The sequence below is a fragment of the Conger conger genome, chromosome 19 (genome assembly GCF_963514075.1).
Source record: "Conger conger chromosome 19, fConCon1.1, whole genome shotgun sequence".
In the NCBI taxonomy this organism is placed as follows: domain Eukaryota; kingdom Metazoa; phylum Chordata; class Actinopteri; order Anguilliformes; family Congridae; genus Conger; species Conger conger.
The window spans coordinates 3,410,401-3,425,400 of record NC_083778.1 but is presented as its reverse complement, the minus strand read 5'-3'; positions in this window follow the sequence as shown (position 1 = coordinate 3,425,400).

The following is a 15,000-nucleotide window of genomic DNA, read 5'->3' as shown; positions in this document are numbered from 1 at the left end:
CCACTAATTTATGGCCAGTCTAAGTTAGATTTTTGGTTGTTAGTGAAAAATATTTTTTTTTGGTTGCATTTATGTATGCCTAATAAATGCATTATTCCTTTCAGTATTCCAAAGTCAGAATGTAACCTTTTCAAGTCTTTGGCCCAGAAAGTTATTTCAAGTTTAGCCACTAGAGGGCAATAGAGTACTGGAGGAATAAGTGAATACTTGTATCAGCAAAAAGGTTTGCAGAAATATAAAGATATTTTTTCACACAACCAAGACAAATAGGTGTGCATACGACAGGGCTTTCAGCCGATATCACAAACATCTATGCTGGATAAGCTGGAAGCAGGTGCTCCGTTTTGGCAAAAATCGCTGGTGTGTGTTCTGGTGACTGAAAGACAAATAATGAGTTGACTCTGTCAGTGTGGGCTTAACCAGGTCTGACCCCCACACACGGGGCAGTGTGGGCTTAACCAGGTCTGACCCCCACACACGGGACAGTGTGGGCTTAACCAGGTCTGACCCCCACACACGGGTCAGTGTGGGCTTAACCAGGTCTGACCCCCACACACGGGGCAGTGTGGGCTTAACCAGGTCTGACCCCCACACACGGTGCAGTGTGGGCTAAACCAGGTCTGACCCCCACACAGACTGCAGTGTGGGCTTAACCAGGTCTGACCCCCACACACGGGTCAGTGTGGGCTTAACCAGGTCTGACCCCCACACACGGGGCAGTGTGGGCTTAACCAGGTCTGACCCCCACACACGGGGCAGTGTGGGCTTAACCAGGTCTGAGGCCCACACACAGGTCAGTGTGGGCTTAACCAGGTCTGACCCCCACACACGGGGCAGTGTGGGCTTAACCAGGTCTGACCCCCACACACGGGTCAGTGTGGGCTTAACCAGGTCTGAGGCCCACACACGGGTCAGTGTGGGCTTAACCAGGTCTGACCCCCACACACGGGTCAGTGTGGGCTTAACCAGGTCTGAGGCCCACACACGGGTCAGTGTGGGCTTAACCAGGTCTGAGGGCCACACACAGGGCAGTGTGAGCTTAACCAGGTCTGAGGGCCACACACGGTGCAGGGGAAGCTGAGGAAATTAAACTGGAGACACTGAAGAAGCACAATGTCACAATGACAGCCCTGTGGTTTCGTAGTTGGATCTGTAACAAATCTTTGCAACAGTTTTACCATATGTATCCAATTTACCCAGCCAAAAAAATGCTAACATGTCACTTATACTATTAAGGTTTATGCAAAGTGGATGTTGTAGCGTAGTGGATGGGGCGGCATGTAGCGTAGTGGTTAAGGTGAATGACTGGGACACCCAAGGTCGGTGATTCTAATCCCGGTGTAGCCACAATAAGATCTGCACAGCCGCTGGGCCCTTGAGCAAGGCCCTTAACCCTGCTTTGCTCCAGGGGAGGATTGTCTCCTGCTTAGTCTAATCAACTGTACGTCGCTCTGGATAAGAGCGTCTGCCAAATGCCAATAATGTAATGTAATGTAATGTTACAGTGCTTCAAGTAGAACAGTCGGTATATATGCCAGGGATAATCAAATCTGGCCCTTGAGTCCAAAATCCAGTCCTTGTTTTCTCTTCTCCTGTGTAATTAACTGAACGGTTAGTGCTACTGACTGGCCCAGCTGTGTTCACACCTGACTCCCAGGTAAAGGGAGGGTGGAGAGCCGGCGGGCGGGGCTCCCTCTGGTTCTCTGCTGTTGAGTTTGTGTCCGTTATTCGGCTCACCGGAGCAGGGCTGCGCCTTCCTGCCCCTCCTGCCTCCAGCCCGGAGCCAATCAGCGCTACGCACGCACGTCTCCCCTTTCCTGTTCACCGTGCCAACAGTTTCCTCGGCAACAGTAGCCACTGAGGCCAGTGGGAGCCGTAATGGTGGGCAGCAGGAGGGCGGTGGGAGCTGTAATGGTGGGCAGCAGGAGGCCGGTGGGAGCTGTAATGGTGGGCAGCAGGAGGCTGGTGGGAGCCGTAATGGTGGGCAGCAGGAGGCACCCCCACAGCCCAAGTGCTTACATTTTATTTTAAGATTAGTTCAAAATCTAGTTAAGATCTACATGTTATTATATTTCATATTTCATTTTATTATAAATCACTAGTGAGACATCTTACTCTCCCTGCAATAGATGGAATGTCTGCAAAACCTAGATTTTAGTTTTGTTTGCCAGAACTGTACAATTTATTGCCTTAATATTTTACCATGTTAGGCTTCTGTATTTTGCCTTACATTGACAAATATCCTGCTTATGCTACAACAATGACAATTTCTGATGTGGCTCAGAGAAAGGGCTTTAGAAAGCATTGCAGTCTCTGTTTGTGTTTGTGCCTTTGCTGTGTTATAGCTAATGAAGCGCTATTGGCTCATTGTTTTTATAACTACAGTGACACTGTTACATCATTACTGACTGCACCTTAGGAGCATCATAGGCTACATTACCAAGGCCAAGGCTTCAAGTTCTAGAAACATGGAGAATATTGTTTAAAACCCCTTTGTAACTTAAACATTTGAAAGGACAAACTCATCAATTATGTGATCACTAATCTTTATTAATTACACATTTTTTTCGGTACCAGTCCTACCTTGCAGGGGTCCGGTTGTTTTTTTTTTGTGGACTTTTGAGAAAGTTGATCGGCGAGCCAGGACCCCCGAGCACGAGCGCCCGAGCTCAACTGCATGACACGCTCCACTCTGCATGTTCTCCACCCGGCACGCTGCACGCTCAACTGTATGACACGCTCCACTCTGCATGTTCTCCACCCGGCACACTGCACGCTCCACTCTGCATGTTCTCCACCCGGCACGCTGCACGCTCAACTGCATGACACGCTCCACTCTGCATGTTCTCCACCCGGCACACTGCACGCTCAACTGCATGACACGCTCCACTCTGCATGTTCTCCACCCGGCACGCTGCACGCTCAACTGCATGACACGCTCCACTCTGCATGTTCTCCACCCGGCACGCTGCACGCTCAACAGCATGACACGCTCCACTCTGCATGTTCTCCACCCGGCACACTGCACGCTCAACTGCATGACACGCTCCACTCTGCATGTTCTCCACCCGGCACACTGCACGCTCAACTGCATGACACGCTCCACTCTGCATGTTCTCCACCCGGCACACTGCACGCTCAACTGTATGACACGCTCCACTCTGCATGTTCTCCACCCGGCACACTGCACGCTCAACTGCATGACACGCTCCACTCTGCATGTTCTCCACCCGGCACACTGCACGCTCAACTGCATGACACGCTCCACTCTGCATGTTCTCCACCCGGCACGCTGCACGCTCAACAGCATGACACGCTCCACTCTGCATGTTCTCCACCCGGCACGCTGCACGCTCAACTGCATGACACGCTCCACTCTGCATGTTCTCCACCCGGCACGCTGCACGCTCAACTGCATGACACGCTCCACTCTGCATGTTCTCCACCCGGCACGCTGCACGCTCAACTGCATGACACGCTCCACTCTGCATGTTCTCCACCCGGCACGCTGCACGCTCAACTGCATGCACACGCTCCACTCTGCATGTTCTCCACCCGGCACACTGCACGCTCAACTGCATGACACGCTCCACTCTGCATGTTCTCCACCCGGCACACTGCACGCTCAACTGCATGACACGCTCCACTCTGCATGTTCTCCACCCGGCACGCTCAACAGCATGACACGCTCCACTCTGCATGTTCTCCACCCGGCACACTGCACGCTCAACTGCATGACACGCTCCACTCTGCATGTTCTCCACCCGGCACACTGCACGCTCAACTGCATGACACGCTCCACTCTGCATGTTCTCCACCCGGCACGCTGCACGCTCAACTGCATGACACGCTCCACTCTGCATGTTCTCCACCCGGCACACTGCACGCTCAACTGCATGACACGCTCCACTCTGCATGTTCTCCACCCGGCACACTGCACGCTCAACTGCATGACACGCTCCACTCTGCATGTTCTCCACCCGGCACGCTGCACGCTCAACTGCATGACACGCTCCACTCTGCATGTTCTCCACCCGGCACACTGCACGCTCAACTGCATGACACGCTCCACTCTGCATGTTCTCCACCCGGCACGCTGCACGCTCAACTGCATGACACGCTCCACTCTGCATGTTCTCCACCCGGCACGCTGCACGCTCAACTGCATGCACATGCTCCACTCTGCATGTTCTCCACCCGGCACGCTGCACGCTCAACTGCATGCACACGCTCCACTCTGCATGTTCTCCACCCGGCACGCTGCACGCTCAACAGCATGACACGCTCCACTCTGCATGTTCTCCACTCTGCATGTTCTCCACCCGGCACGCTGCACGCGCCAGGAACAGCATCACCACGTGCCCAGGCTGCAGCAACGCACAGGAGACAGAGAAGCAAACTGAGCGCTCTGAACCAAAATCACACTACCCGGGTAGATGGGACATATTTTCAAGGTTGCAACCTATTAGTCACAGGAAATCTTATTGGCCAATGTGTACATATGTTTGATATTATTGATAAGGGATTTGATGATTGCTAATAAAAGACCGGCATTTAATATTTGTTTTTTATACCTTGTCCGTGAGCCTTGAATACTCCTAGAGTCAACCTAGAGTCTTTAACCCTTTACTAGCGTGTTTAACCCTTTGAGTTTTGATAAGAATTAATGCATCAGATATCTAGGCCCAAATAGGGGCGGCCTGTAGCGTAGTGGTTAAGGTAAATGACTGGGAAACACAAGGTCGGTGGTTCGAATCCCAGTGTAGCCACAATAAGATCCGCACAGCCCTTGAGCAAGGCCCTTAACCCTGCATTGCTCCAGGGGAGGATTGTCTCCTGCTTAGTCTAGTCAACTGTATGTCGCTCTGGATAAGAGCGTCTGCCAAATGCCAATAATGTAAAAAATAGAACCTGTTACACGTAGATTAATATGATGAAATATGTGAAATAGGTATGCTTCTGCTTATTGTGTGTGTGGGGAGTGCACATTACACCATGATAGTTGTTCTGACCAGGAGTTTGTGGAATAAGTCAGAGTGAGTCATCTTCATTCCATTAAGAAGAAGAGCAGAAATAAGGTAAATTTGTTTTGAAATCTGCCCCAAAAGATTGTATTCCTTTCAAGATTTGCCTTGGGGTAATATAATTTAAAGCAAAGGGTAACTTAAAACAAGCTCATTTTACAAGACTAAAGCAGTTAAGACACTCTTGTCCTGTGACCTGGCACCATGATTAAAGTGCTCTTAATGCTGCTGGGTTGTGAACTGAAAGCTCTGTGTGTGGGGATTAAAGTGCTCTTAATGCTGCTGGGTTGTGAACTGAAAGCGCTGTGTGTGGGGATTAAAGTGCTCTTAATGCTGCTGGGCTGTGAACTGAAAGCTCTGTGTGTGGGGTGCGTTGTGAACTGAAAGCTCTGTGTGTGGGGATCATTTCACACGTGTTTGGAAGCGTTCCAGAGAAGTGGGCGATGATACTTTCTCTCCCGTGTTGAACAGGTGAGAGGCGGTGGGGCTCAGTGATCCAGCTCTCAGAAAAAGAGCTCCTCTCTACATTCTGCCGTCCTTTCTCTCTCTCCGCTGAACCACGGCCGAGAGGAGCGATTTGGGGGATGGCAGCTGAACGTGGCCTTTCTGCTCTTTATCCGTGGACACGCACTTAGTCCCCTGAAAAGGGGGTGAAAAGAATAGGGTCTGCCCCCTGCTTGCCTGATGCGATGTCTTTTCACTGCTGCTCGGAGCTGGATCCAGAAGCTTGTACCATAACTAAGGCAACGTGCTTTTAGTACCGCTCGTGAGAACGGCTGACGAGCGATCCAAACACACCACACCTCCTCTGCTCCTGTCTTCCCTCCCTCTCTCTCCACACACACACACAGACACAGCCAACTCACCAACATCTGCCATCATACGCCCTCACCAACATCTGCCATCATACGCCCTCACCAACATCTGCCATCATACGCCCTCACCAACATCTGCCATCATACGCCCTCACCAACATCTGCCATCATACGCCCTCACCAACATCTGCCATCATACGCCCTCACCAACATCCGCCATCATACGCCCTCACCAACATCCGCCATCATACGCCCTCACCACGTACTCATAACCACGCCTGCCCCGAAAACGCACAGGGCCCTCTGCCTGCTTGGCGGTAATGTGTGTTGATATTATATCCAGTGTGTACCATTCCCAACCAATAGAGGTCAGGAGTGTTAAGTTTGAGTTTGACTGTACAAGGTGGACCATCTAACATTAAACCTGCTTTTCCTTGAATGAGTTACATGGTGTGCAGATGTATCATTACATGGTACCAGGAGTAAATTATGATTTTTTATAAAAATGGATGCTATCCGCCAGCCAAACGAGCTGAAACTGACAGGGAATGTCAGTGAGAACTGGAGAGCGTTCAGACAAAGTTTCGAACTGTATCTTTTGGCTATTGGTGTGGACGAGAAGTTAGATAAACGTAAAATAGCTTTATTGCTAACAGTAGCAGGCCGCGGAGCTATGGATGTTTACAACACGTTTGCTTTCACTGAGGCGGAGACAAACAAGTTTGACGTGGTTGTGGCCAAGTTCGAGGCCTACTGCACACCAAGAAAAAATGAACCGTATGAAAGGTATGTTTTCCGTAACAGAATGCAAAATCACAGCGAGTCCATTGAACAGTACGTGACCGATCTTACCCTGAAAAGCCAATCTTGCCATTTTGGTCCGCTACGCGATTCAATGATAAGAGATCAAATCGTGATAGGGGTTAAAGAAAAGAAAGTGAGAATGCATCTTCTTAGGGAAGCAGACTTGAGCTTAGACTCGGCGGTTAGGATTTGCCAGGCCTGGGAAAATGCTAAAATGCAGCTGAAGACGTTTGATGACGAGAGCGATGTGGCGCTAGCAGTGGACGCCGTTAAAAGGAAAGTCGGAAAGCGGGCCGAAAAGGGGATAGTGAGTTTCAAAGAGGGCACAAAAACAGAGACTTTTGAATGTAAGCGGTGCGGGAATCACCAAGCACCAAGGAACTGTCCCGCATACGCCAAACAGTGCAGGAAATGTGGAGGAAGGAATCACCTGGCCAAGTTCTGCCTGACGAGGAGAAACGTGCGTGCAGAGGAGCAGAAAGCAGACGGGGATACCGACTGAAGTGGAGAGGAGAGGAGAAACGTGCGTGCAGAGGAGCAGAAAGCAGACGGGGATACCGACTGAAGTGGTGAGGAGAGGAGAAACGTGCGTGCAGAGGAGCAGAAAGCAGACGGGCATACCGACTGAAGTGGTGAGGAGAGGAGTGCAGCACTCTACGTCAGGACTGTGACCGGAAGTGACAGGAAAAAGGACCAATGGATTTCTCACCTGGACGTGAACGGGACATCAGTTTCACTGAAGATAGACACCGGGGCACAAGTGAACATTTTATCGTGGAAAGAGTTCCTGCAACTTAGAAAAAAACCAAAGGTCATTCGGAAGCAAATCAATCTGCGAACGTACAACGATGAGCCCATTCCGACCGAAGGTATGTGTAGATTAACACTTACATGTAAAGGCCAGTCCATTAACGCAATGTGTGTGTGCTAGTAGAGGGGAATAGACAGCCTGTTCTAGGTCTACACACGAGTGAAAAACTGGGCCTTTTTAAGAGGGTTCAGGTGATTGACAGAGAGCGGGTAATGCATGCTGACGGGGCTGCTAACGATGTCCAGCACTGTAACATAGCGTCCCAATTCACGGACGTGTTCAAGGGATTAGGCAGGCTGCCTGGACAGTACAAAATACAGTTGAAATACAAAGCAGAGCCAGTCATTCACGCAGCGAGAAAGGTGCCGTTAGCCCTCAGAGAGAAACTAAAGAATGAACTGCAGAAACTGACCGACCAGGGTGTCATAAAACGCCTTGAGGAACCGACTGAATGGGTAAACTCACTCGTGATCGTGGAGAAAGAAAACGGGGAGATGAGACTGTGCATTGACCCTGAGGACTTAAATAAATGCATTAAGAGGGAGCATTACAGGCTGCCCACAAAATCCGACATTACTGGCACAATGGCGGGCGCGCGGTTCTTTAGCAAACTCGATGCATCGTCAGGGTTTCACCAGATTGCCCTGGACGAGGAGAGCGCAAAACTGTGCACATTCAACACTCCATTTGGAAGGCATTGTTTCCTTCCTTTGCCCTTCGGAATCTGCTCGGCACCGGAGATATTCCATAGAACCACAGAGCAGCTGTTTAACGGAACTGAGAAACAGCGCGCACATCAGGGCTTAGGCTAAATAAGCAGAAGTGCCAATTTGGAGTGAGTGAGCTGACGTACCTAGGAGACCAGCTGTCGACAGAGGGCGTCCAATCAGACCCAGGACAGGTCAGGGCAGTTGAGGAGATGCAGACCCAGAACAGGTCAGGGCAGTTGAGGAGATGCAGACCCAGAACAGGTCAGGGCAGTTGAGGAGATGCAGACCCAGAACAGGTCAGGGCAGTTGAGGAGATGCAGGCGCCAACAAACAGGACAGAGCTGCAGCACACACTGGGCGTGGTCAACTACATGGGAAAATTCATCCCAAATCTGTCAGCAAACACAAAGGCGCTTAGAAGCCTACTGGAAACAGTGACGGAGTGGCAATGGACACATGAGCATGCAAAAGAGCGGAAAGAGTTGAAGAACGGCCTGATAAAGGAACCGGTGTTGAAATTCTACGATCCGAGCAAGCCAGCCAAGGTGTGGACAGACGCGTGAAAAGACGGACTCGGGGCAGTGCTGTCCCAGCCAAGGTGTGGACAGACGCGTGAAAAGACGGACTCGGGGCAGTGCTGTGCCAGCAGCAGGACACAGAGTGGTGTCCCATAGCCTGTGCATCGCGCACAATGACCACAGCTGGAAAGAGCTATGCGCACATTGAAAAAGAGACCTTAGGTGCAGTGTTTGGCTGTGAGAAATTCCACAAGTATATCTACGGTAGCCCAGTGGTGTTAGAAACGGACCATAAACCTTTAATAGCGATCTCCAAGAAAGGCTCGGGTGAAGCGCCACCACGCATCCAGAGACTTCTGTTACGTCTGCAGAAATACGACCTGACTTTCAAATTCATACCCGGCAAGCAACTGATAGTAGCTGATGCACTGTCCAGAGCTAGTTAGCGCAACACAGGCCCTAGTAGTAGTGAGCATGATGTACAAGTCCACATAGACTCTGTGAGAGTGCTGATGCCCGTGTCCGACAAAAAATGGAAGGAAATTGCCATAAATACTGAAAGGGATGTCATTCTGAAGGATATTGTGGAAGGAAATGGCCATAGAGACTGAAAGGGATGTAATTCTGAAGGGTGTTGTGGAAGGAAATGGCCAAAGAGACTGAAAGGCATGTCATTCTGAAGGATGTTGTGGAAGGAAATGGCCATAGAGACTGAAAGGGATGTCATTCTGAAGGATGTTGTGGAAGGAAATGGCCATAGAGACTGAAAGGGATGTCATTCTGAAGGATGTTGTGGAAGGAAATGGCCATAGAGACTGAAAGGGATGTCATTCTGAAGGATGTTGTGGAAAACATTCACACGCCAGGACAAGTCAGAATTGCCAAACCGTACCAGCACTTCACTGAGGAACTAACTGTGGTAGATGGGGTGCTCCTAAAAGGCAGGAGAATAGTCGTCCCATCTTCCATGTGAGCGGAGATGGCTGAGCTGGTGCATGAGGGGCATCTGGGAATAGAGGAGTGTAAGAGGCGTGCGAGGGGAACATTGTACTGGCCATACGTGCACAAAGATGTAGAAAATGTAGTGCAGAGATGCCACATATGTCAGCGCCACAGGCACCAGCAGCCAGAGGAAGCGCTCATGCCACACAGCCAGCCAGGCAGGCCATGGGACAAGGGAGGAACGGCTTTATTTCAGCTACAGGGCAAAGACTATTGAGTCATTATAGAGTATCACTCAAACTACCCAGAGTTTGCACTGCTGTCAGACACTACAGCGACACGAGTCATTAAGCACACAAAGTCGATGTTCTCCAGGCACGGCATTCCATCCATGGTGGCATCTGACAATGTAGTATGACTGTGAGCAGTATGGGGCATTCATACGAATATGGCTTTACTGACAATGCGAGGCAGTACGACTTTGAGCAGTATGGGGCATTCATGAGAATATGGCTTTACGCACGTTACATCGAGCCCCTACTACCCGCAATCGAATGGCCGAGCAGAGAAAGTACAGAGACTGCTGAAGAAAGCAGTATACAGCGGGGAAGATCCGTACCGAGCTATTCTGAATTACAGGGCAGCTCCACTGGAGTGTGGGCGGTCACCCGCAGAGCTTTTAATGAATCGGAAACTGCGCACACGCCTTCCGGCAGCAACGCACGTGCTGGAAGAGGGAGGCAGGGCCAGGCAGCAAGGAGAGAGAGCGCGAAAAACCTACGACAAGACGGCCAAACCGCTTAGCCCTCCGGTCGAGGAAGACACTGTCAGAGTCAGATGTGGGAGCGAGTGGGGACCTATGGCAAAAGTGTTTGGGGAAACAGCACCAAGATCGTACGAGGTGCAAACAGAAACCGAGCAATCAATGAGATGAGCAATCAAAGTCAGACATTGAGTGACACCCCTGATGTCAGTGTCACGCCAAACGTGACAGAGGAGAGGCCTACACCACAAAGAATCCAACGCAGAACGATTCGGAAGCCAATTCGGCTTATTGAGCAATGAACTAGTCGCACACACAAAAGAATGGGGAGGAGAGACAAGAGAGACATTGTATTTTCTGTGGAAGTGATTGCATTTTTTTTCTCTTCTACAGATTTGACTTCCATCCATCCTTCCATTATCTGAACCCGCTTATCCTGATCAGGGTCGCAGGGGGGCTGGAGCCTATCCCAGCATACATTGGGCGAAAGGCAGGAACACACCCTGGACAGGTCACCAGTCCATCGCAGGGCACACACACCATTCACTCACACACTCATACCTACGGGCAATTTAGACTCTCCAATCAGCCTAACCTGCATGTCTTTGGACTGTGGGAGGAAACCGGAGTACCCGGAGGAAACCCACGCAGACACGGGGAGAACATGCAAACTCCGCACAGAGAGGCCCCGGCCGACGGGGATTCGAACCCAGGACCTCCTTGCTGTGAGGCGGCAGTGCTACCCACTGCACCATCCGTGCCGCCCAGATTTGACTTAACTAAGTAAAAAAAAAGAAAAAGGTATTGATATGAGGGGTGGAAGTGGTTGCATTTTTTTTGTTTTATGTGATTCAAGTTTGACTACAAAAGTTCACAAGCATGAGAAAAAAGGGAAGATGTATTGATATTATATCCAGTGTGTACCATTCCCAACCAGTAGAGGTCAGGAGTGTTAAGTCTCTGACCACAGGTTTGAGTTGGACTGTACAAGGTGGACCATCTAACATTAAACTTGCTTTTCCTTGAATGAGTTACATGGTGTGCAGACGTATCATTACAGCCTTGATCAAGTTTTTATGTAAAAAGTCGTCAATTACTGAGAGTAATTTGTTACTTTTTAAAATAATACACTGAAATGTTACACTGGAAAATGAATATAGTGCCCACCTCCTCCTTCCTGCTGGGGCTCTCTCTCTTCTCCCTGGTCCTCATCACACACACACAGAGGTGCTGGTCCTCATCACACACACACACAGAGAGGCGCTGGTCCTCATTACACACACACACACAGAGGTGCTGGTCCTCATCACACACACACACACACACACACAGAGGTGCTGGTCCTCATCACACACACACACACACACACAGAGGTGCTGGTCCTCATCACACACACACACACAGAGGTGCTGGTCCTCATCACACACACACAGAGGCGGTGCGCAGGGCAGCGTGGTTCTCACGCACCATCACAGCCAGTGGCATACAGAGGTTCAGCGTGCGGCTCATGAGGTATCCCTACAGAGAATACAGAGGTTCAGCGTGCGGCTCATGAGGTATCCCTACAGAGAATACAGAGGTTCAGCGTGCGGCTCATGAGGTATCCCTACAGAGAATACAGAGGTTCAGCGTGCGGCTCATGAGGTATCCCTACAGAGAATACAGAGGTTCAGCGTGCGGCTCATGAGGTATCCCTACAGAGAATACAGAGGTTCAGCGTGCGGCTCATGAGGTATCCGTACACCATCACACGTCCCGGGAAAGAGCCTCACAATAGCGCACACGCCGTCATGAGCGGAGCCACAAGTGGAGACGGGCTGATGGAGGAAAGGAATATACACGCAGATTATGTGATGGAGAACCTACCAGCGAGTGACGCTTACCTGACAGAGCTGAGGCAGCTGTGGAGCGCTGACAGCGTGTGCTCACCAGTGATGAAGCTGTGCACTGAGGGCTGGTCACATGGCAGCAGACTGGATGCGATGGTGAGACCACACTGGACGGACAGAGCAGTGCTCGGCACACAATGGACTGTTACTACGGTAACCCCTCCCCCTTGAGAAACAGTGTGCTGGAGAAAACACACAAGGGCCACCAGGGGGCAGTCAAGAGCAGGGAACGTGCTAGACAGGCAATTTGGTGGCCAGGGCTGAGTAGCCAAATGAGTGAGCCGGTGTTAAACTGCAGGGCATGCGTCAAGGAGCGGGGCCGACGTGAAAGAGCCACTCATTCCCTCCAAGCTGCCAGACAGGCCGTTCACACCAAACACAACCAATGATGCTGGTCCTGGATTCTTTTTCTAGAGAGGCCGTTCACACCAAACACAACCAATGACCTGCTGGTCCTGGATTCTTTTTCTAGAGAGGCCGTTCACCCCAAACACAACCAATGACCTGCTGGTCCTGGATTCTTTTTCTAGACAGGCCGTTCACCCCAAACACAACCAATGACCTGCTGGCCCTGGATTCTTTTTCTAGAGAGGCCGTTCACACCAAACACAACCAATGACCTGCTGGTCCTGGACTCTTTTTCTAGACAGGCCGTTCACACCAAACACAACCAATGACCTGCCGGTCCTGGATTCTTTTTCTAGAGAGGCCGTTCACACCAAACACAACCAATGACCTGCAGGTCCTGGATTCTTTTTCTAGACAGGCCGTTCACACCAAACAAAACCAATGACCTGCTGGTCCAGGATTCTTTTTCTAGAGAGGCCGTTCACACCAAACACAACCAATGACCTGCTGGTCCTGGATTCTTTTTCTAGGTTCATAGAGGTGGCCCAGCTGAGCTGACATTGTGGTGCATCTGAAGTTAATGTTTGCGAGACATGGCGTTCCAGAGACGCTTGTCCCAGACAACGGGCCTCAGTTCTCAGGAGCAGACATGAAAGTCTTTGTGCAACGGGCCTCAGTTCTCAGGAGCAGACATGAAAGTCTTAGTGCAACGGGCCTCAGTTCTCAGGAGCAGACATGAAAGTCTTAGTGCAACGGGCCTCAGTTCTCAGGAGCAGACATGAAAGTCTTTGTGCAACGGGCCTCAGTTCTCAGGAGCACACATGAAAGTCTTAGTGCAACGGGCCTCAGTTCTCAGGAGCAGACATGAAAGTCTTTGTGCAACGGGCCTCAGTTCTCAGGAGCACACATGAAAGTCTTAGTGCAACAGGCCTCAGTTCTCAGGAGCAGACATGAAAGTCTTTGTGCAACAGGCCTCAGTTCTCAGGAGCAGACATGAAAGTCTTTGTGCAACGGGCCTCAGTTCTCAGGAGCAGACATGAAAGTCTTTGTGCAACGGGCCTCAGTTCTCAGGAGCACACATGAAAGTCTTAGTGCAACGGGCCTCAGTTCTCAGGAGCAGACATGAAAGTCTTAGTGCAACGGGCCTCAGTTCTCAGGAGCAGACAAGAAAGTCTTAGTGCAACGGCCCAGGTCTCCACAGAGCAATGGTGAGGCTGAGCGAGCCGCTCAAATGCTGACAAACCTGAACAAGGCGTGAGGATCATTTTCTGAACTGATTCTTCATTTACAAAGTGTGTTCACATAAAGATAATCACGCGATTAAAGATAACCTTTTATTATAATCCCTATTCCTATTAGACCACTTTCTGTATTAAGTGTTGAAAGGGAGTCTTTCTTTGTCTCTCTCCCAGCAGGAAGACAGCCTTTCACCTGGGTGTCTCTGCTTCACCCAGAAGGCCAACAAGGGGTAACAGTGAAGACAAAATACTGCTAAAAGTTAGCAGCCAGCTACGTGTCTTTTTGTTTATGTTCCCCCCTCCCTTCTGGGGCAGTATACTGAAAACTGTGTTTAAGTCATACTGTGTGTGTGTGCAAACTGAAGAACTATCAGAAAGCTTGTAGGCCTTCCACTCTCTTATTCTGTGTGATCAGATAAATGAGAAGGTTAAACTGCAGTTGTTTTTACTGGGATCTGTTTCATCAGACGACGCCCACCTGTGAAATGTTATTTGTGCATTTTCCCCACACAGGCGTCAGAACCCTGCCGCGCACTGCTAGCGCACAGAGCTGCACCTTTGAGCGACGGCTACAGCACTGCTAGCGCACAGAGCTGCTCCTTTGAGCGACGGCTACAGCACTGCTAGCGCACAGAGCTGCTCCTTTGAGCGACGGCTACAGCACTGCTAGCGCACAGAGCTGCACCTTTGAGCGACGGCTACAGCACTGCTAGCGCACAGAGCTGCACCTTTGAGCGACGGCTACAGCACTGCTAGCGCACAGAGCTGCACCTTTGAGCGACGGCTACAGCACTGCTAGCGCACAGAGCTGCACCTTTGAGTGACGGCTACAGCACTGCTAGCGCACAGAGCTGCACCTTTGAGCGACGGCTACAGCACTGCTAGCGCACAGAGCTGCACCTTTGAGTGACGGCTACAGCACTGCTAGCGCACAGAGCTGCACCTTTGAGCGACGGCTACAGCCCGGCCCGGTGGCTCATGGGACGGCGCCCGCGTATCGCTCTGCCCACCTTCCCGGCGGTGCTGGAGCCGGACATCCCAGACCTGCGGAGGGTCCAGTGCAGGGAAAGAGAGAGGAGGCGGATGGATGCGCACGACTACCACCAAAGACACGGAGTGAGGAACCTTTCCAACCTGG